This window comes from Sus scrofa, chromosome 7, assembly GCF_054392235.1.
Source record: "Sus scrofa isolate SSC_HxYL_T2T_F1_AM1 chromosome 7, Sscrofa_HxYL_maternal_Yorkshire_Landrace_v2.0, whole genome shotgun sequence".
Taxonomy (NCBI): domain Eukaryota; kingdom Metazoa; phylum Chordata; class Mammalia; order Artiodactyla; family Suidae; genus Sus; species Sus scrofa.
This window is the reverse complement of record NC_139389.1, coordinates 108032383-108049798: the sequence shown is the minus strand read 5'-3', so window position 1 is coordinate 108049798 and position 17416 is coordinate 108032383. Positions and strand designations below refer to the sequence as shown.

Here is a 17416-nt window from a genome sequence, read left to right as displayed (position 1 = left end):
GGACTTAGAGGGCATTATGTTAAGCGCAATAAAATACACAAACTAAAAAAATACAACAATCTAAAAAATACAACAAACTAGTGAATATAACAAAAAAGAAACAGACTCACAGATATAGAGAAAAAACTAGTGGTTACCAGTGAAAAGGGTGGAGAATTGTTAGGGTTATCTATATATAGTATCATGTCATCTGCAAATAGTGACAGTTTTATTTCCTTTCCAATTTGAATGGCTTTTATTTCTTTTTCTTGCCTAAATGCTGTGGCTAGAACTTCTAATGCTATGTTGAATGAAAATGAAAAGAGTAGGCATCCTTGTCTTGTTCCTGATTTTTTTTTTGGGGGGAGGGGCGTGTTCATAGCATATGAAAGTTCCCAGGCTAGGGGTTGAATGGGAGCCACAGCTGCAGGCCTCCACCACAGGCACAGCAACGCCAGATCTGAGCCCTGAGTGTGACCTACACCACAGCTCATGACAACGCTGGATGCTTAACCTACTAGGTGAGGCCAGGGATGAACCCACATCCTTATGAATACTAGTCAGGTTCATTTCTGCTGAGCAACAGTGGGAACTCCTGTTTTTTGTTTTTTGTGGTTTTTTTGTTTTATTTTTTTGTTTTTTTGGTGTTTTTTTTTTTTTTTTGCCTTTCTCATGGCATGTGGAAGTTCCACAGCTATGGATTAAACCTGTGCCAAAGCAGTGACAATACCAGATCCTTAACACACTGAACCACCAGGGAACTCCTTGTTTCTGATCTTAGAGGAAAAACTTTCAGTTTTTCACCATTGAGTACGATACTAGTTCTGTATTTGTCATATATGGCTTTTATTATTGAGATATGTTCCTTCTTACCCCCTTTGTTCAGTTTTTATCATGCATTGATGTTGAATTTTGTGAGATGCTTTTGCTGAATCTAGTGAGGTAATCATATGACTTCTTATGCTTTTTTTTATTAATGCGGCATATCACATTGATCAGTAGATGTTAAACCATCATTGCTCCCCTGGAATGAGATCCACTTGATCATGGTGTATAATCCCTTTAATATATTATTGGATTCATTTTCCTAATATTTTGTTGAGAATTTTTACATCTATGTTCATCAGGGATATTGGCATCAGGGATTTTCTTTTCTTTTTCTTTTCTTTTCTTTTTTTTTTTTTTTTTTGGTCTTTTTGTATTTTTCTAGGGCTGCACCCATGGCATATGGAGGTTCCCAGGCTAGGGGTCTAATTGGAGCTGTAGCCAATGGCCTACGCCATAGCCACAGCAACTTGGGATCTGAGCTGAGTCTGCAACCTACACCACAGCTCACAGCAATGCTGAATCCTTAACCCACTGAGTGAGGCCAAGGATCAAACCTGAAACCTCATGGTTTCTCATCAGATTCATTAACCCCTGAGCCACAACAGGAACTCCAAGGGATTTTCTTTTTTTTGTAGTGTCTTTGTTTTAGTAACAGGCTAATGCTGGCCTAGTAAAATAAGTTTGGAAGTGTCCCTTTCTCTCTACTTTTTTGGAATAATTTGAAAAGTAATAGTATTAACTCTTCGTTAAAATGTTTGGTAAAATTCACTTGTGCACTCATTTGAACTTGACTTTTGTTTGTTGGGAGGGTTTTTTTTCGTTTTGTTTTGTTTTTAGGGCCACACCCATGGCATATGGAAGTTCCTGTGCTAGGATTTGAATCGGAGCTGCAGCTGCTGGCTTACGCCACAGGTGTAGCAACACCAGATCTGAGCTGCATCTGTGACCTACACCACCACTTACAGCATTGCTGGATCCTTAACCCACTGAGCAGTGCCAGGGGTTGAACCTACATCCTCATGCATACTATTTGGGTTCATTGTGCTGAGCCACAATGGGAACTCTGATGTATCTTTGTCTCTTGTTTAGAGGTGCATGTTCTCAGGTCCTTTTCAGAGGAAAATTATTTAGAATGTAGCCATAAATTTGTTATGTCCATGGGAGGAGGTGATTTCAGGGTCTCCATACACTTTCTTGGACTGCTCTGTTTCACCGTATTTTTTTCTTTTGCCAAATTTTGAATCTTACATAAATGAAAATATTTATTATTTTCACTTGATCAAAGTTAATATTTATTAGCTGTATGCAAATCTTAGGAGTGCATTCCACTCTAAAAAATAATATCTTTATGTGGTCTAATGTATATAGCATACAACTCATTTTTTTAAAGTGTATAATTTTGTGTTTTTTGTATTCACAGCTTATACAACCATCACCACTACCTAATTCCAGAACATTTTCATCACCCCCCCCAAAAGAAGCCCAGTACTCACTAGTAGTCACTTTCCATTTCCCTACAACTTTTTCCATTCCCAGTCCTAGGCAATCACTAATCTGCTTTCTGTCTCTATAGATTTGTTTATTCTGGGTAGTTCTTATACATGGAATCATACAGTATGCGGTCTTTTGTGACTAGCTTCTTCTATTTATAATGCTTTCGGGTTTCATCCATATCATAGCATGTATCAGTACTTCCCTCTTTATTGCTAAATAGTCTCTTATGTGGATATACCAAATTTTATTCATTCATTGACTGATGGACATTTGAGTTGTATCCACTTTGGCTGTTAGGAACATTGTTGCTGTGAATAGTCAGGTATAAGTTTTTTTGCATATATAGTTCTCATTTGTTTTGTATATATATCTAGGACTGGAATTGCTGGGTCATATTGCAATTCATTGTTTAACTTTGGAGGCAAAGCCAAATTTCCTAAGTGGCTGCACCACTTTACAGTTCTACCAGCCAAGTATGAGGGTTCCAATCTCTTCACACCCTCACCAACACTTCTTTATATCTTTTTTATTATAGCCATCCTAGTGAGTATAAAGTGGTAGCTCACTGTGGCTAAATTTGCCTTTTTCTGAAGCCTAAAGCTAATGAGAATCTCTTCATGTGCTTATTTGCCATTCGTATATCTTCTTTGGGGAAATATCTATTTAGAACCATTGCCTATTTAAATTATGTCTTTATATCTTTTTTATTATAGCCATCCTAGTGAGTATAAAGTGGTAGCTCACTGTGGCTAAATTTGCCTTTTTCTGAAGCCTAAAGCTATTGAGAATCTTTTCATGTGCTTATTTGCCATTCGTATATCTTCTTTGGGGAAATATCTATTTAGAACCATTGCCTATTTAAATTATGTTACATGTCTTTTTTTTTTTTTTTTTTGGCTGTGCCCCATGGCATGTAGAAGTTCCCAGGTCAGGGATCAAACCCACATCCCAGCAGTGACTGCAGTGACAACACCAGATCCTTTAAACTCTAAGCCAACCAGGGAAATCCAATCGTTCACTTTCTAGATTCTATCCTTTAAAGTGGAAATTTTTTTTATTTTAAAGATGTCCAACTTATTTAGTGCCTTGCTTGTGTTTTTTGGTGTCGTAGTTAAAAAAAACATTTTTTTTTCTTTTTGCAATTTGCTTTTGTTACTTAATATTTCCCCTGACATTCATCTATTTTATGTTAGGCTGCTGCCATTTATTAATTTTCACTGCTTTATGATACTATGTCTTTTGAATAGTCCACAATTTATCGATTCTACTGTTAATAGTCATTTTGATAGCTTCCAGGATTTTGCTAGTATAGTGCTGCTATGAATATTCTTAGTTTTGTTCCAGGTGCATATATAAAGAGTTTCTCTAGGATAAATGTTCTCAAAGTTGGTCTACAGACCACAGGGTAAGCGTCAAACCAATTTAACAATAATAGTAAGATAATATATGCCTTTTTTACTGTGGTGACATTTGTACAGATGTTGCAAAAGCAAGGATGAGTAAAATTGCTGCTGCTTTATCAGTAATAAAGGCACTTTAACAGTGTCAGCAATTATTGCATTCCTCACACTAGCAAGAAAAAGAAAAGAAAAATACCAGTTACTATTAGGAATTCCTTAATGAAACTGTAAAATTTATTATTTTTAGTAAATTTTCATCTTCAACTTTTTCTTTTCTTTCTTTTTTTTTTTTTTTTTTTTTTAAGGGCTGCACCTGTGACATACAGAAGTTCCCGTTCCCAGGCTAGGGGTCAAATCCAAGCTGCAGCTGCCGGCCTATGCCATGGCCACAGAAATGAAGGATCCAAGCTGAATCTTCAACCTACACCACAGCTCACGGCAACACCAGATCCTTAATCCACTGAGCAAGGCCAGGGATTGAACCCACATCCTCATGGATACTGGTCAGGTTTGTCGTCACTGAGCCACAATGGGAACTCTCACATTCAACACATTTTAAAAATATTACTTGACAAATTGAGAAGTACACCACCAGTACTTCTGCTGCAACAGAAGTATGATGGTTATCTTAAGTAAAAACATTTCTGTGATTGAGTTGTGGGCTAAACTAGCCACTTTTTTCATAAAACACCAATTTACTTGAAAGAATGATTGACAAAGTATGGTCATTAAAGCTTGGGTATTTGGAGGACATTTTTCTTTTTCTTTTTTTTTTTCTCTTTTTGAGATTATCATTCTACCTTTTTTTTTAAATGACTTTTATTTTTTCCATTATAGCTGTTTTACAGTGTTCTGTCAATTTTCTACTGTACAGCAAAGTGACTCAATCACACATACATATATACATCCTTTTTCTCACATTATTCCCCATCATGCTCCATCATAAGTGACTAGATATAGTTGGAGGACATTTTTCTTTTCTTTTTTTTTTTTTGAAATTTTTATTTTTTTTACAGAATAAAATACATATATTTAAACACAATTACATTCACACAGATTATTATATCATGGATCTTAAGAAAGAGATTAAGTGACTCCCTCTGGAGAAGTAGAATGGAAAATATGCTGAGACAAATAGGAAATTTATTCTATACCTTATCCCATTTTGTATGGCTTTCATCTTTACTGTTTAGTATTATCTATTACATTTCAATTTTTCTTTAAAAATTAGCATTATATTAAAATTGTGTATATTACGCAACTAAAATTTATAAAGAAGAAAGACTTATATACCATTAAATATTTTATATAGCATAATAAAAATAATAACAACTGGTAAGAATAACAAAAATAATACACCCTCTGAAAATAAGTAAAATATGAAATGCATAAATTTGTTAAAAAACAGTGTAGCTATATAAATATGTCCTCACAATTTGTTACATCTTATTGATTCTTCAGTATAGGCATTACACCATTCTAGGTGATGTGATAAACAAGACATTATAGACCTTACATTGTACCATGGAGAGAAATGGTTATTAATAATACAATTGTAGAACTGTATTATTTAATTGTACAGTTGCATTATTTAATTATAATTGTCATAAATTCTTTGATGGTAAGGAAATCACAATCAGATCTAAGAAGACTTCAGCATTCCAAGAATGATATCAAATGACCCCCTTCATGGTGGATTATGCACTTACTTACTATGAGATATATTTCTTCTCCAGAGATTCCTTGTTTGTGTATCAATTGTAGATTTTTGGTTTGCAGTTATTCTGAAGTTTTGATGTAAGAGTCTGTATGTATATGAGATTGTTTTAAGTTGTTGTTCTCTTAATTGCAAGTTCATCTCCAGTGTCCTGCATTTGTACCCACCTCTTCTCATGATTTCAGATTTTGGTGGTATAATTGTGCATGGATGATTTTGTATCTGTATATATACCTTTACTGGTGAGCCTTGTCATTTGCGGAATTTTTGTTTTCCTGTTGCTGTCTTTTCTTTTCTGCCTAGAGAAGTTCCTTTAATATTTGTTGTAAGACTGGTTTAGTGTTGCTGAATTCTCTCAGCTTTTGCTTATCTGTGAAGGTTTTGATTTCTCCTTCAAATCTGAATGAGAGACTTGCTGGGTAAAGTAATCTTGGTTGGAGGTTCTTTTCCTTTCATCACATTAAGTATATCATGCCACTCCCTTCTGCTGCAGAATTTCAGCTGAAAAATCTGCCGATAACCTTATCCGGGTTCCCTTGTATGTTACTTGTTTCTTTTCCCTAGGTGCTTTCAAGATTTTCTCTTTGTCTTTAATTTTGGTCAGTTTGGTTAATATGTGTCTCAGTGTATTCCTCCTTGGGTTTATTTTATATGGTACTCGTTGCGCTTCCTGGATTTGACTGAGTGGTTCCTTTCCCATGTTAGGGAAGTTTTTGGCTATTATCTCTTGGAATATTTTTTCTGTCCCCTTTTCTCTCTCTCTTCTCCTTCTGGCACCCCTATAATACGGATGTTGGTGCGTTTAACGTTGTCCTAGAGTTCTCTGAGACTCTCTTCGTTTGTTTTCAATCTTCTTTCTCTTTTCTGTTCTGCATCCATAATTTCCACTAATCTGTCCTCCACCTTGCTTATTCGTTCTTCTGTAGTGGAAACCGCAAAAACCGTGGCAAAGGAAGGAGACAAACAGCACTCGGAGATATGGAAAAGCAAGGTTTATTCAGCACCGGTGCGAGCTCAGAGGAGTCACCTCCAGAGTCTGAGCACCAGGTCTTTGTTCTCAGTCACTTTTATACACTACAGGGTCTTGACTTTCCCATGTAAGCATCCCGGACCTCCCCCCATCCCCAAGCAGACAGTGTTCCTCCCTAAGAAACTGAGCAAGCAAGGTTACAGAAGCGGAACTGATAAGCAATGTTGGGTACATGATTAGCAGGGCTGCTGGCTTGGACAGAGAGCACACAGTTGTTACATTATTACAAGAAGGGTGGCATAGTGATGAGCACAGCTGGAAAGGCTTGCAGCTGCCTTCTTAGCCAAGGGGGGGTTGTTCTTTAGTTAAAACTCCATTTCATTCCCCCCTCTTGATGTTCAGGGTGCATCTGCACCCTTTACAGATCATCATGAGTCATAACCCTTTGGTAGCCTCTAATAAGTAGCAGGTGGGAGGCTGTTTTTCTTTCAACCATGGTTTTTATAAAACCTTTTATGATATTTATCAGGAGAGGTACAAGGCAGGGAACAAGTAGGCACCCTGCGAGTATAACCATGACTATTCCGACTATTGTCTTAATTCCTCCCAACCAAGAGAACCATTTACCAAAGAGACTGTCTGCATCCCATCCTTTCCAAGTTTGTACAGGTACATGGGCTGGTTTAGTCATGCGGTCAGCAATTTCTTCTACCACCTTTCCGGTGTCATCTATTTGTAGACAGCAATTACTTAAGTTAAATTTTCCACAAACCCCTCCTTCAGAAGCAAGTAAATAATCCAAGGCCAAGCGATTTTGGTAGATTGCACTGCGCATTTAGTTTGTTGTTGGGCCAATATAGTGAAGGCCCTTGCAGTGTCATTTGTTATAAGTTCCAAAACCACCTGTAGTCTGATGATGCGGTTCAGCATATAGATAGGGGTGCGATATCCCCAAGAGCCATCCTCTGCCCAGGTGGCAGGTCCATAATATTGAATTATCCATTCTGGGGGCCATTCATCATCTTTCCAGTCTCTAATTTGGGAGCCCTCCGGTCTCTCTGGGCACCCTGTGCCCTATATATAGGAACTCCCAGTTGCTCCCCTAGTGACAGTGGGATCAGGAAGAAGGAAGGTCTGATTGTTCCCAGTACACATGCCCCAGCCCAATTTGGGGAGGGGAGTATGGAATAGGCCATTTTCCCCACAAATCCAATATAATCCCTTTGGTGCCCGCCTTTGGATATTAGTACTGATGTCTTCCCATGCTTGTCGAAGGAGGGAAAAGTTAGACAAGGGATTAGGCTTGGGCTCTGAGCGATTGGAGGATGACCACCATTGAGTCTTTTGGGCAGTCAGATTATAATACCTTAGGCCTAAACATGTTAGGCTTCCAACTGAAACATTAAACCGTCCTCCCCGCCTCGCAAGACAATTTCTCCCTATAATAGCAGTTCTGAGGAGCCATACCCCATCGGTGAGTTGGGGGTATGCAGTCTCATTATGAGGCTCTAATGGGTCCAGTTCTCTGGCTTTCCAAGGCCAGTGGTCTCCTGTGTTCGTTCCCCCGCATACATAACAAGAGGAGACCTTGAGAGTTTGTGCAATAGTTTCTGCCAGGGCTAAGAACAAGTTCTTAGTTATGGCCGGAATGGGAAGTGGGGTGTTTATCTCTTTATAAAAGGAATGAAAGACGCTGTGAGAGGCAGCTTGGAGTGCAAACATGATTCTCTGGAAATGTAGTACAGGCCTCCTCCATCAATGCGAATGCTTATTTTGAAACCCTCCTTCCATTTGGGCTCACAGGCAGCCAATTCCTCAAGCTTCAGCCGTGCGTTGACTGACCAGCTTCCGGTGTGGTCAGAGCAGGGCTTTGAGATCGTCGTCGTCTCCTCCTCTGTATTGTCAGGCGAAGAGGTCTCTCCGGATCGAGGGCAGTCTCCCACTCTCCACGGTTGTCAGCTGGGCCAGCTGGTTTTACTCTGGAATGATGGATCCAAGCATCTATTCCTGTTACTTTAAGAGTGGTGGGGGTGGTTAGAATTACAGTATAGGGGCCCTTCCATACTGGCCTCAAGGGCTCCTTTTTCCAGTCCTTTATCCACACCTGGTCCCCCGGCTTGTGGGGGTGTACTGTTATACCTAAGGACACAGGTATTCTGTCTGTGACCCATTTATGTATCTGAGAAATAGCCCCAGTCCTTGTAATTGTTTATGTAATTCCAAGTCTCCCAACTCCCTGGTGTTTCCTTTTAAACTGATTGGTGAAGGTGGCCTTCCATATAAGACTTCAAATGGCGAGAATCCTATTCCCACTTGGGGTGAGCATCTCACTTTTAAGAGGGCCACCGGCAAAATGTCTTCCAGGGCAAGCCAGTTTCCTGACATAACTTTGCCAGGGTCTGTTTAAGCGTTCAGTTCATGCGTTTTACTTTCCCTGAACTTTGAGGGTGATAAGCAGAATGTAGTTTCCATCGGATCTGTAAAGCTTTTGTCACCTGTTGTACTGTTTTGGCCAGAAATGCTGGTCCATTATCTGACCCAATAGTCAGAGGCATTCCATATCTGGGAATGATATCTCTCAGGAGTGCCTTGGTTACTTTCCTTGTCTTTTCAGTCTGGGTAGGGAAGGCCTCTACCCATCCTGAAAAAGTACAGATAAAAACTAGTAAATATTTGTACCCCTTACTAGGGGTGACCTCAGTAAAGTCCACTTCCATATCCTCAAATGGGGACAGTCCACAGTGCTATGCCCCAGCTGGTCTGTGGGGCCCCTGGTGGGCATTATTCTGTAAACAGGTTATGCATCTTTGGGAGACAGAGGAGCAGAGTGCAGGAAGACGAGCAATGAGATAGTACCGGCCCAGTAGGGTCTCTAATGCAGTTTTGCCTATGTGGGTTAGCTCATGTTCTTGGCGGACTAGTTTATAGGCCAGCTGTTCTGGAATGTAAACTCGGTGGTCCCGTGTGACCCACCACCCCGTTTTAGTTTTAGTTCCTCCTTCCTCCCTTATCCATTTTTCTTCCTCTGGAGAATATTTGGGGACAGCTGGCACTTCTGGGGCCAGCAAGACCTTAGGTTTGTCTGGCTGTTGTCCCCAGGCTGCCTGTCTGGCAGCTGCATCAGCACTACGGTTTCCTTTTGTCACTGGGTCATCCCCCTTTTGGTGGCCTTTACAGTGGATAACTGCAGCTTCTTTAGGTTCCCATACTGCCTCTAGGAGCTTTAAGATTTCAGCCTGGTTTTTAATTCCTTTTCCTTCAGCAGTGAGGAGCCCTCTTTCTTTAGATAAGGCTCCATGGACATGTAAAGTTGCAAAGGCATATCGTGAGTCGGTAAGATATTAACTCGCTGGTCTTGGCTGAGTTCCAGTGCTCTGATTAAGGCCCATAATTCTGCTCTCTATGCTGACCAGCCTTGAGGAAGCACGTCTGCTTCTATCACTTTTAAGTCAGATACCACAGCATATCCTGCCATCCTTTTTCCATCCTCCATAAAGCTGCTGCCATCAGTATATAAAACCAGGTCAGGATTTTGGAGTGGTTTATCAGTCAAGTCAGTGCTGCTGGAAAACACCTCATCTGGTACCTCCAGGCAGTTACGGTCTGGGGGCCCCGCTTCATCTGGCGGAAAAGTAGCTGGGTTCAGAGTTTGTACAACCTCCACTTTTACCCGTGGATTTTCACATAGTAACCCTTGATATTGAGTCATTCGTGCATGTGTGAGCCAATGGTGGCCCCTGGTATCCATTAGGGTTACAACTGAGTGTGGGACTTTAACATTGAGGTTTTGTCCCAGGGTCAACTTGTCAGCCTCTCTCACCAACAAGGTGGTAGCTGCCAGTGCTTGGAGGCAAGGAGGCCATCTGGCAGCAACTGAGTCAATTTGTTTAGACAGATAGGCCACTGGCCTCTGCCATGGCCCAAATTCTTGAGTTAAGACTCCCAAAGCCATCCCATTTTTCTCATGAACAAAAAGGTTAAATTCTCTGGTTACATCAGGAAGTCCCAAGGCTGGAGCCTCAGTGAGTTTGGTTTTGATTGTCTGAAACGCTGTCTCCTGGCTTGGTCCCCATTTAAGGGGAGCCTTTTCTTCCCCTTTTAGAGCCTCATACTGAGGCCTGGCCAGGTCTGAAAACCCGGGCATCCATATCCGGCAGAATCCTGCTGCCCCTAGGAACTCAGGAACCTTCCAGCGGATGGTAGGGACAGGAATGGCACAAACTGCCTGCTTTCTTTCAGTCCCCAGCATTCGTCGGCCCTGCATGATGTTGAAGCCCAGATACTTGACTTGTTTTTTGCAGATTTGTGCCTTTTTCTTGGATACCCGATACCCTGCCTCCATCAGTAGGGAAAGGAGAGCTCTTGTTCCCTCTAGGCACTGAGCCTCCGTGGTGCCAGCTAGTAAGAGGTCGTCAACATACTGTAGCAAAACACAGCCCAGTTTTTGTCCAGGAAATTCAGCCAGGTCAGCAGCTAAGGCGCCGCTAAAAAGAGTGGGAGAGTGGGAGTCTAGTCCAGGTGAGCTGTTCCTTTGTCCCTGTATGTGGATTCTCCCATTCAAAAGCAAACAAGGGCTGACTAGCAGGTGCCACCCAGAGGCAGAAAAAGGCGTCTTTTAAGTCCAGGCAAGTAAACCACTCAGCAGTGGAGGGGATCAGCCCTAGCAGGGTACATGGGTTAGGGACGGATGGGTGTAATGTGACCGTTGCTTTATGTATGGCTCTCAAGTCCTGTACTGGGCGGTAGTCCTGTGTTCCCGGTTTTTTCACGGGCAGTAAAGGGGTGTTCCAAGGGGACTGACATTTTATTAACAGTCCGTGCTGAAGCAGCCTATCCAGGTGAACCTGGATTCCCAGTCGAGCTTCTCTGGGAATTGAGTATTGCCATAGCTTTACCGGTTGAGCTCCGGGTTTTAGATCAATCAAGACAGGAGTGTGGCGTTTTGCCAGTCCTGGTGGGTTTCCTTCAGCCCAAACCAATGGGTATTTAGTCTCTAGTTCTGGAGGAATGGTCCCCATTTCTGAAGGGGAAGAGTGCAAGCGCCATTCCTCTTCTCTTTTTACAGCAAGAGCCATGATTAAAGGAGAGGGGGGTTCTGTCAATTTAAGTTGGGCCAATCCATCAGTAGAAAAGGAAATTGGTGCCCCCATTTTAGCCAGCAGGTCTCTTCCCATCAGGGGGACTGGGCAGTCAGTTAGGTAAAGAAATTCATGTATTACTTCATGGCCTCCTAACCGACATCGTCGAGGACCGCAGAGGGGCCTGTGGGTTTGGTTACCTGTGGCCCCAACAATGGTGGTTTCTTTCCCTGAGAGGGGAGCCACAGGTTGTGTAACCACAGAAAGTTCGGCACCTGTGTCAACCATAAAGTCCATGGGGTGGCCCCCTACTTGAATTCTGACCATAGGCTCTCGGGGGCCCAGTTGGAGAGAGCCTGGTCCCCCCTAATCAGACTCAGCTAGGCCGATCAGGTTGGTGCTGAGTGGCTCAGATCAGTACCGGCTAGATGGGGCCTTGGTCTTTTTCTCAGGACGGTTGGAGCATTCATTTTTCCAATGTCCCTTTTCTTTGCAGTAAGCACATTGGTCATGTTCCAGGGGACTCCTTTTCCCTGGCCTTGTGCCTTGTCCCCTACGGGGTGGTACCACTGGGGGCACCGGTTTTGACAGGGCGGCCGCCAGAAGAGTCACTTTTTGTTTCATTCTCTTTTCTGCATCACGGCGGGCCACCTGGTCTCGGTTAATAAAACCTTGTTGGCTATTTCCAACAGTTTAGTGGCATTCTCTCCTGCAAAGCCTTCTAATTTCTGTAGCTTTTTACGGATATCTGATTGGGCTTGTCCCACAAAGGCAGCATTTATCATCCGTTGGTTCTCAGGGGCCTCGGGATCAAAAGGGGTGTAGGTTCGGAAAGCCTCACATAGCCTCTCATAGAATTTGGCTGGGCTTTCTTCAGCTCTTGTAGTATCTCACTGATCTTAGCTATATTAGTAGGCTTTTTGCCCCAGCTTTTGCCCCCTGTAAGAAGGTCTGTCGGTACCTCTCTAGGTTACGTTTCCCTTCTTCAGTGTCATAGTCCCAGTGGGGGTTTTCTTCTGGGAAGGCTTCCCTCACCCAGTTTGCCAAGTCTGCTCGACCCCCCACATTGGCCTGAAGCCATTTTTGGGCTTCTGTTACAATTCGCCAGCACTCTTCAGTGTCAAATAGAGTAAAAAGGAGTTGCCGGCAGTCTATCCAGGTGGGACAGTGTGTCTGGAAAATGAATTCTAAGAGATCAATCAGCGCCTGAGGCTTTTCAGAATATGAGGGAGTATGGTGTTTCCAGTTGAGGAGATCGGCAGTGGAAAAGGGCTGGTAATAATAAAAACGTCCCCCCTCTTGTATGGTCCCATCGGGGGCGACTTGCTGTGGTCCCCGTGTCTCCCGTAAGGGCATTTGTAATGCTGGAGTGGCTGCTCCCTGAGCTGAACAGAGACGCCTGCTCATAGGTTCTGGAGAATCTGGCTGCGGGGGTGATATTGCCTCGGGAACTTCAGAAGCAGAAGAAGGAGGAGAAACAGAAGGCGGTAGGCTATCTGGCATCTGGGTACCTTCGGCTCCTGGAGGTGGGGCCGGCAGCACATAAGGTGGTGGCATAGGGGGCGAGTCCTCAGGTTCCCCTTGATAAATAGGTGGCACTTTCTTTTGAGGCAAGGTTTTCTTCTTGGACTGGGCTACTAGCACCCTACGGTCCTGGTCAGTGGTGCAGAACCGAACCTTGGGGGCCTCAAATAGACAATTTCCAACCATTGATCAATATACGGAAATGGGTCTGGGTGTCCAGGGTCTCCTGTTATACTGCTGCAACTGTGAACACATCTAAGGTCCCTTCTGGAGGCCAGCCAGCACCAAAGGAGGGCCACTCTAGGGTACAGAGGGTACACAGTTTTCCAGGACTCAGCTTAACACCATAATCTCTAGAAAATCCTTTCTTAAAATTCTTAACCATATACTCTAAGACAGTAGGCCTGGAAGCCGATTTACTCATTGTGTGAAGTCCCACCCTGTGCCTGCGACACATGACAAAGAGTGAGGGCAAGGCCTCAGGTAACAATCGCTTCGTCTGCCTGACCGCTCCCCCGGAGGAGATATTTCAGGCGCCTCTTAGCATAGGTGGGACTGTATAAACCCCAACGTCAGGATCCCCCCGAAGAGGGCCACCAGAAGCCGTATGAGGGTCGCCGTGGAACTGCAGGTTAGGACTCACTCTGGCTCCATAGTCCAAAGACGGTGGAGCACGGGCTCTCGTTCTCTCCAGTCACTCACACACACACACGCACACCAGAATTGACAAGCCTCCTGATCCCAAGGGAGCAAACCCTGACCCAAGTGACCCTTTGGTCACTGAGAGGTAATCAGTCTCTCCTTCTGCCGTATGGCGGGTCCTGACTTGGGCAGATGTCCCCGGGGCACTCACCAGTCCGACGTCCTGTCCTGGAACCTATTTCCATTCTCCTTCTGAGTCCGTTCGGGAAGCGGTGTGGGCCAAGGCCACGGCCCGAGTGAGGGTCTGGATCCGGCAAAATGGCCGGTGCGCGCTATCCACCTGTCACCGGGCCGGCGACCGTGGCCTCCCCCGGTTCCCCGACAACGATGGCACAAGAGGCCAGCTCGGTTGTCGGCTTCCCGGCCAATGCACCAAAATGTTGCGGAAACCGCAAAAACTGTGGCAACAGAAGGAAACAAACAGCACTCGGAGATATGGAAAAGCAAGGTTTATTCAGCACCAGTGCAGGCTCAGAGGAGTCCCCTCCAGAGTCTGAGCACCAGGTCTTTGTTCTCAGTCACTTTTATACACTACAGGGTCTTGATTTTCCCATGTAAGCATCCTGGACCTCCCCCATCCCCAAGCAGACAGTGTTCCTCCCTAAGAAACTGAGCAAGCAAGGTTACAGAAGCAGAACTGATAAGCAATGCTGGGTACATGATTAGCAGGGCTGCTGGCTTGGACAGAGAGCACACAGTTGTTACATTATTACAAGAAGGGTGGCATAGTGATGAGCACAGCTGGAAAGGCTTGCAGCTGCCTTCTTAGCCAAGGGGGGGTTGTTCTTTAGTTAAAACTCCATTTCACTTCTGCCTCCTGTATTCTGCTGTTAGCTTCTTCTAGGGAATTTTTTATTTCAGTTACTGTATTTTGCATCTCTTCTTGTTGAAGTTTTATATCTTGTATGTCTTTGGTCAGTGTTTCCTGTAAGTTATCCATCTTTACCTCCAATTTATTTCCAATGTCTTGCATCATCTTCAGCATCAACAGTCTAAAGTCTTTTTTCTGAAAGCTGAGAATCTCCTCATCTCTTAGCTGATTTTCTGGGGTTTTTCCTTTCTCCCTCATCTGAGTTATCATTCTCTGTCTTTTTGTTTTTATAGGTTTTTGGTGTGGTGACCTTTTTACAGATAATAGAGTTGTAGCCTCTCTTCCTTCTGATGTCTGCCCCCCTGTGGCTGAAGTCGGTATGGGGGGCTTGCTGTAGGCTTCCTGGTGGGAGGGCCTGATGCCTGCCCACTGGTAGGTGGAGCCGATTCTAACCCCTCTGGTGAGTGGGGCTTAGTCTCTGGATGGGATTAGAGGCAGCTGTGTGCCTGAGGGGTCTTTAGGTAGCCAGTTTGCTGAGGGGCGGGGCTGTGATCCCACCTGGGTTGTTTGCCCTGGGGCTTCTCAGCAGCTGACTGAGGGGTGGGGCCAGATTTTCCCTAAATGGCCACCTCCAGAGAATATTCCCAAGAGCTTTGCTTTCAATGTCCATCCCCTACAACAAGCCATGTTCACCCCTGTTTTCCCAGGATGTCCTCCAAGAACTGCAGTCAGGTTTGACCCAGATTCCCATGGAGATTTTGCTTTGCCCTGGGACCCAGTGCACGTGAAAGTCTGTGTGCACCTTTTAAGAATGGGGTCTCCGTTTCCCCCAGTCCTGTGGAGCTCCTGCGCGCAAGTCCCACTGGCCTTCAATGCCAGATGCTCCAGAGCTCTTTCTCCCAGTGCCAGATCCCTGAACGTGAGGGTTTGATGTGGGGCTCAGAACTCTCACTCCTGTAGGTGAGTCTCTGTGAACCAGTTAGTTTTCAGTCTGTGGAGCTTCCTACCCAGGAGGTATGGGGTTGTTTATATCACAAAATCGCCCCTCCTACCTCTTGATGCGTCCTCCTCTTTTTCTTCTGGAGTAGGGTATCTTTTTTAAGGTTTCCAGTCCATGTGGGTGAAGAGTGCTCAGCCTTTAGTTGTGAATTTTGTTGTTTTTAGGAGAGAAGTTGAGTTCCAGTCCTTCTATTCCACCATCTTAATCCCCTCTCCCCCAAACTAGTGTACACTTAAACTCACACTTAAACTAATACCAGGACATTTTTCTAAAACTGAATTTAGCTTGCTGCTTCAAAGAAAACAACTTTGTTATCAATGATGAAATTTGACCTTTAAAGAGAAAATTAGCATTTAGGAAAAACTGCCTATCACTGTTGAGTCTGATAATTTCCTGATATTTAGACTTTTAATTAATTTATTTATTTTTTGGCTGCACCTCTGACATATAGAAGTTCCCAGGACAAGGACAAAATCCGAGCTGCAGCTGTGACCTATGCCACAGCTGTGGCAATACTGAATCCTTAAGCTACTGCCCCACAGTGGGTACTCCTTTGGCTTTTTAAGTAAATGAGATCAGCAGTATGTAATCACTACTGTGTTTTTTTTGTTTTTTGTTTTTTTTGTCTTTTAAGGCCACTCCTGTGGCATATAGAGGTTCCCAGGCTAGGGGTTGAACTGGAGCTACAGCTGCTGGCCTGCACCACAGCCTCAGCAACACCAGATCTGCACCGTATCTGCAACCTATACCACAGCTCATGGCAATGCTGGGATCCTTTGACCCACTGAGTGAGGACTGAGTGAGGTCAGGGATCGAACTTGTGTCCTCATGGATGCTAGTCATGTTCATTACCACTGAGCCACAACAGGAATGCTACATGTATCTTTTTTTTGCTATTTCTTGGGCCACTCCCGTGGCATATGGAGGTTCCCAGGCTAGGGGTCGAATCGGGAGCTGTAGCTGCCAGCCTACACCAGAGCCACAGCAACACTGGATCCGAGCCGTGTCTGCAACCTACATCACAGCTCACGGCCACGCCAGATCCTTAACCCACTGAGCAAGGGCAGGGATCAAACCTGCAACCTCATGGTTCCTAGTCGGATTCGTTAACCACTGCACCACGACGGGAACTCCCATGTATCTTTTTGAATGAAACTTGTCTGGATATCTGCCCAGGAGTGAGATTGCTGGATCATGTCGTAGTTCTATGTTGAGTTTTCTGAGGAACTTCGATACTATGTTCCACCCTTTAACATTTCTTTTAGGGTAGGTTTACTATTGATAATTTTTTTTTTTTGTTTTTTGTTTTCTTTTCTGAGAAGTTCTTCATTTCTCCAAATCTACATGATAATCTTTCTAGGTAGAGTATCCTAGGATGAAGTTTTTTCCCTTTTAGTATTGTGAATATATCATTCCACTTTCTTCTGGCCTGCAAAGTTTCTGCAGAAAACTCAGCAGATAGCTTATTGAGATTCCCTTATATGTGACTCTGCTTTTCTCTTGCTGCATTTAGAATTCTCTCTTTAAGTTTTGCCACCTTATTTATGATATGTCTTGATGTGGGTCTGTTTAAGTTTATCCTTTTTGGAACCTTCTATGCTTCCTGTACCTGGATATCTGTTTCCTTCTTCAGGTTTGGGAATTTTTCAGCAGTAATTCATCAAATACATTTAAGAGCCCCTTCTCTCTCTTCTCCTTCTAGAACCCCTATAATGCAAATTTTGGTACACTGCATTTTTCAAAAAGTGGTAAAGATATTGATTTATATTAGATAGTTGATAAACCAACAGAGACCCACTACAATGAGGTAATAGAGGAGGAAAATGGGACATTTTTTAATCCAAAAGAAGAGAAAAAAAAAACACAAAAAACCATAAGAGAATACTATGAACAATTCTATGCCAACAAATTTC

General features: G+C 43.5%; 1 long non-coding RNA gene across 1 annotated transcript; it reads right to left on the bottom strand.

Annotated features, from left to right (window-relative positions):
- Positions 1-6012: 6012 nt before the first annotated feature.
- Positions 6013-14212, bottom strand: LOC146401846 (uncharacterized). Its single transcript, XR_014811155.1, has 2 exons — positions 13844-14212; positions 6013-8367 (listed from the first exon to the last, which is right to left on the bottom strand). It is a non-coding gene; the product is annotated as an uncharacterized LOC146401846 (long non-coding RNA).
- Between the last annotated feature and the right edge of the window lie 3204 nt (positions 14213-17416).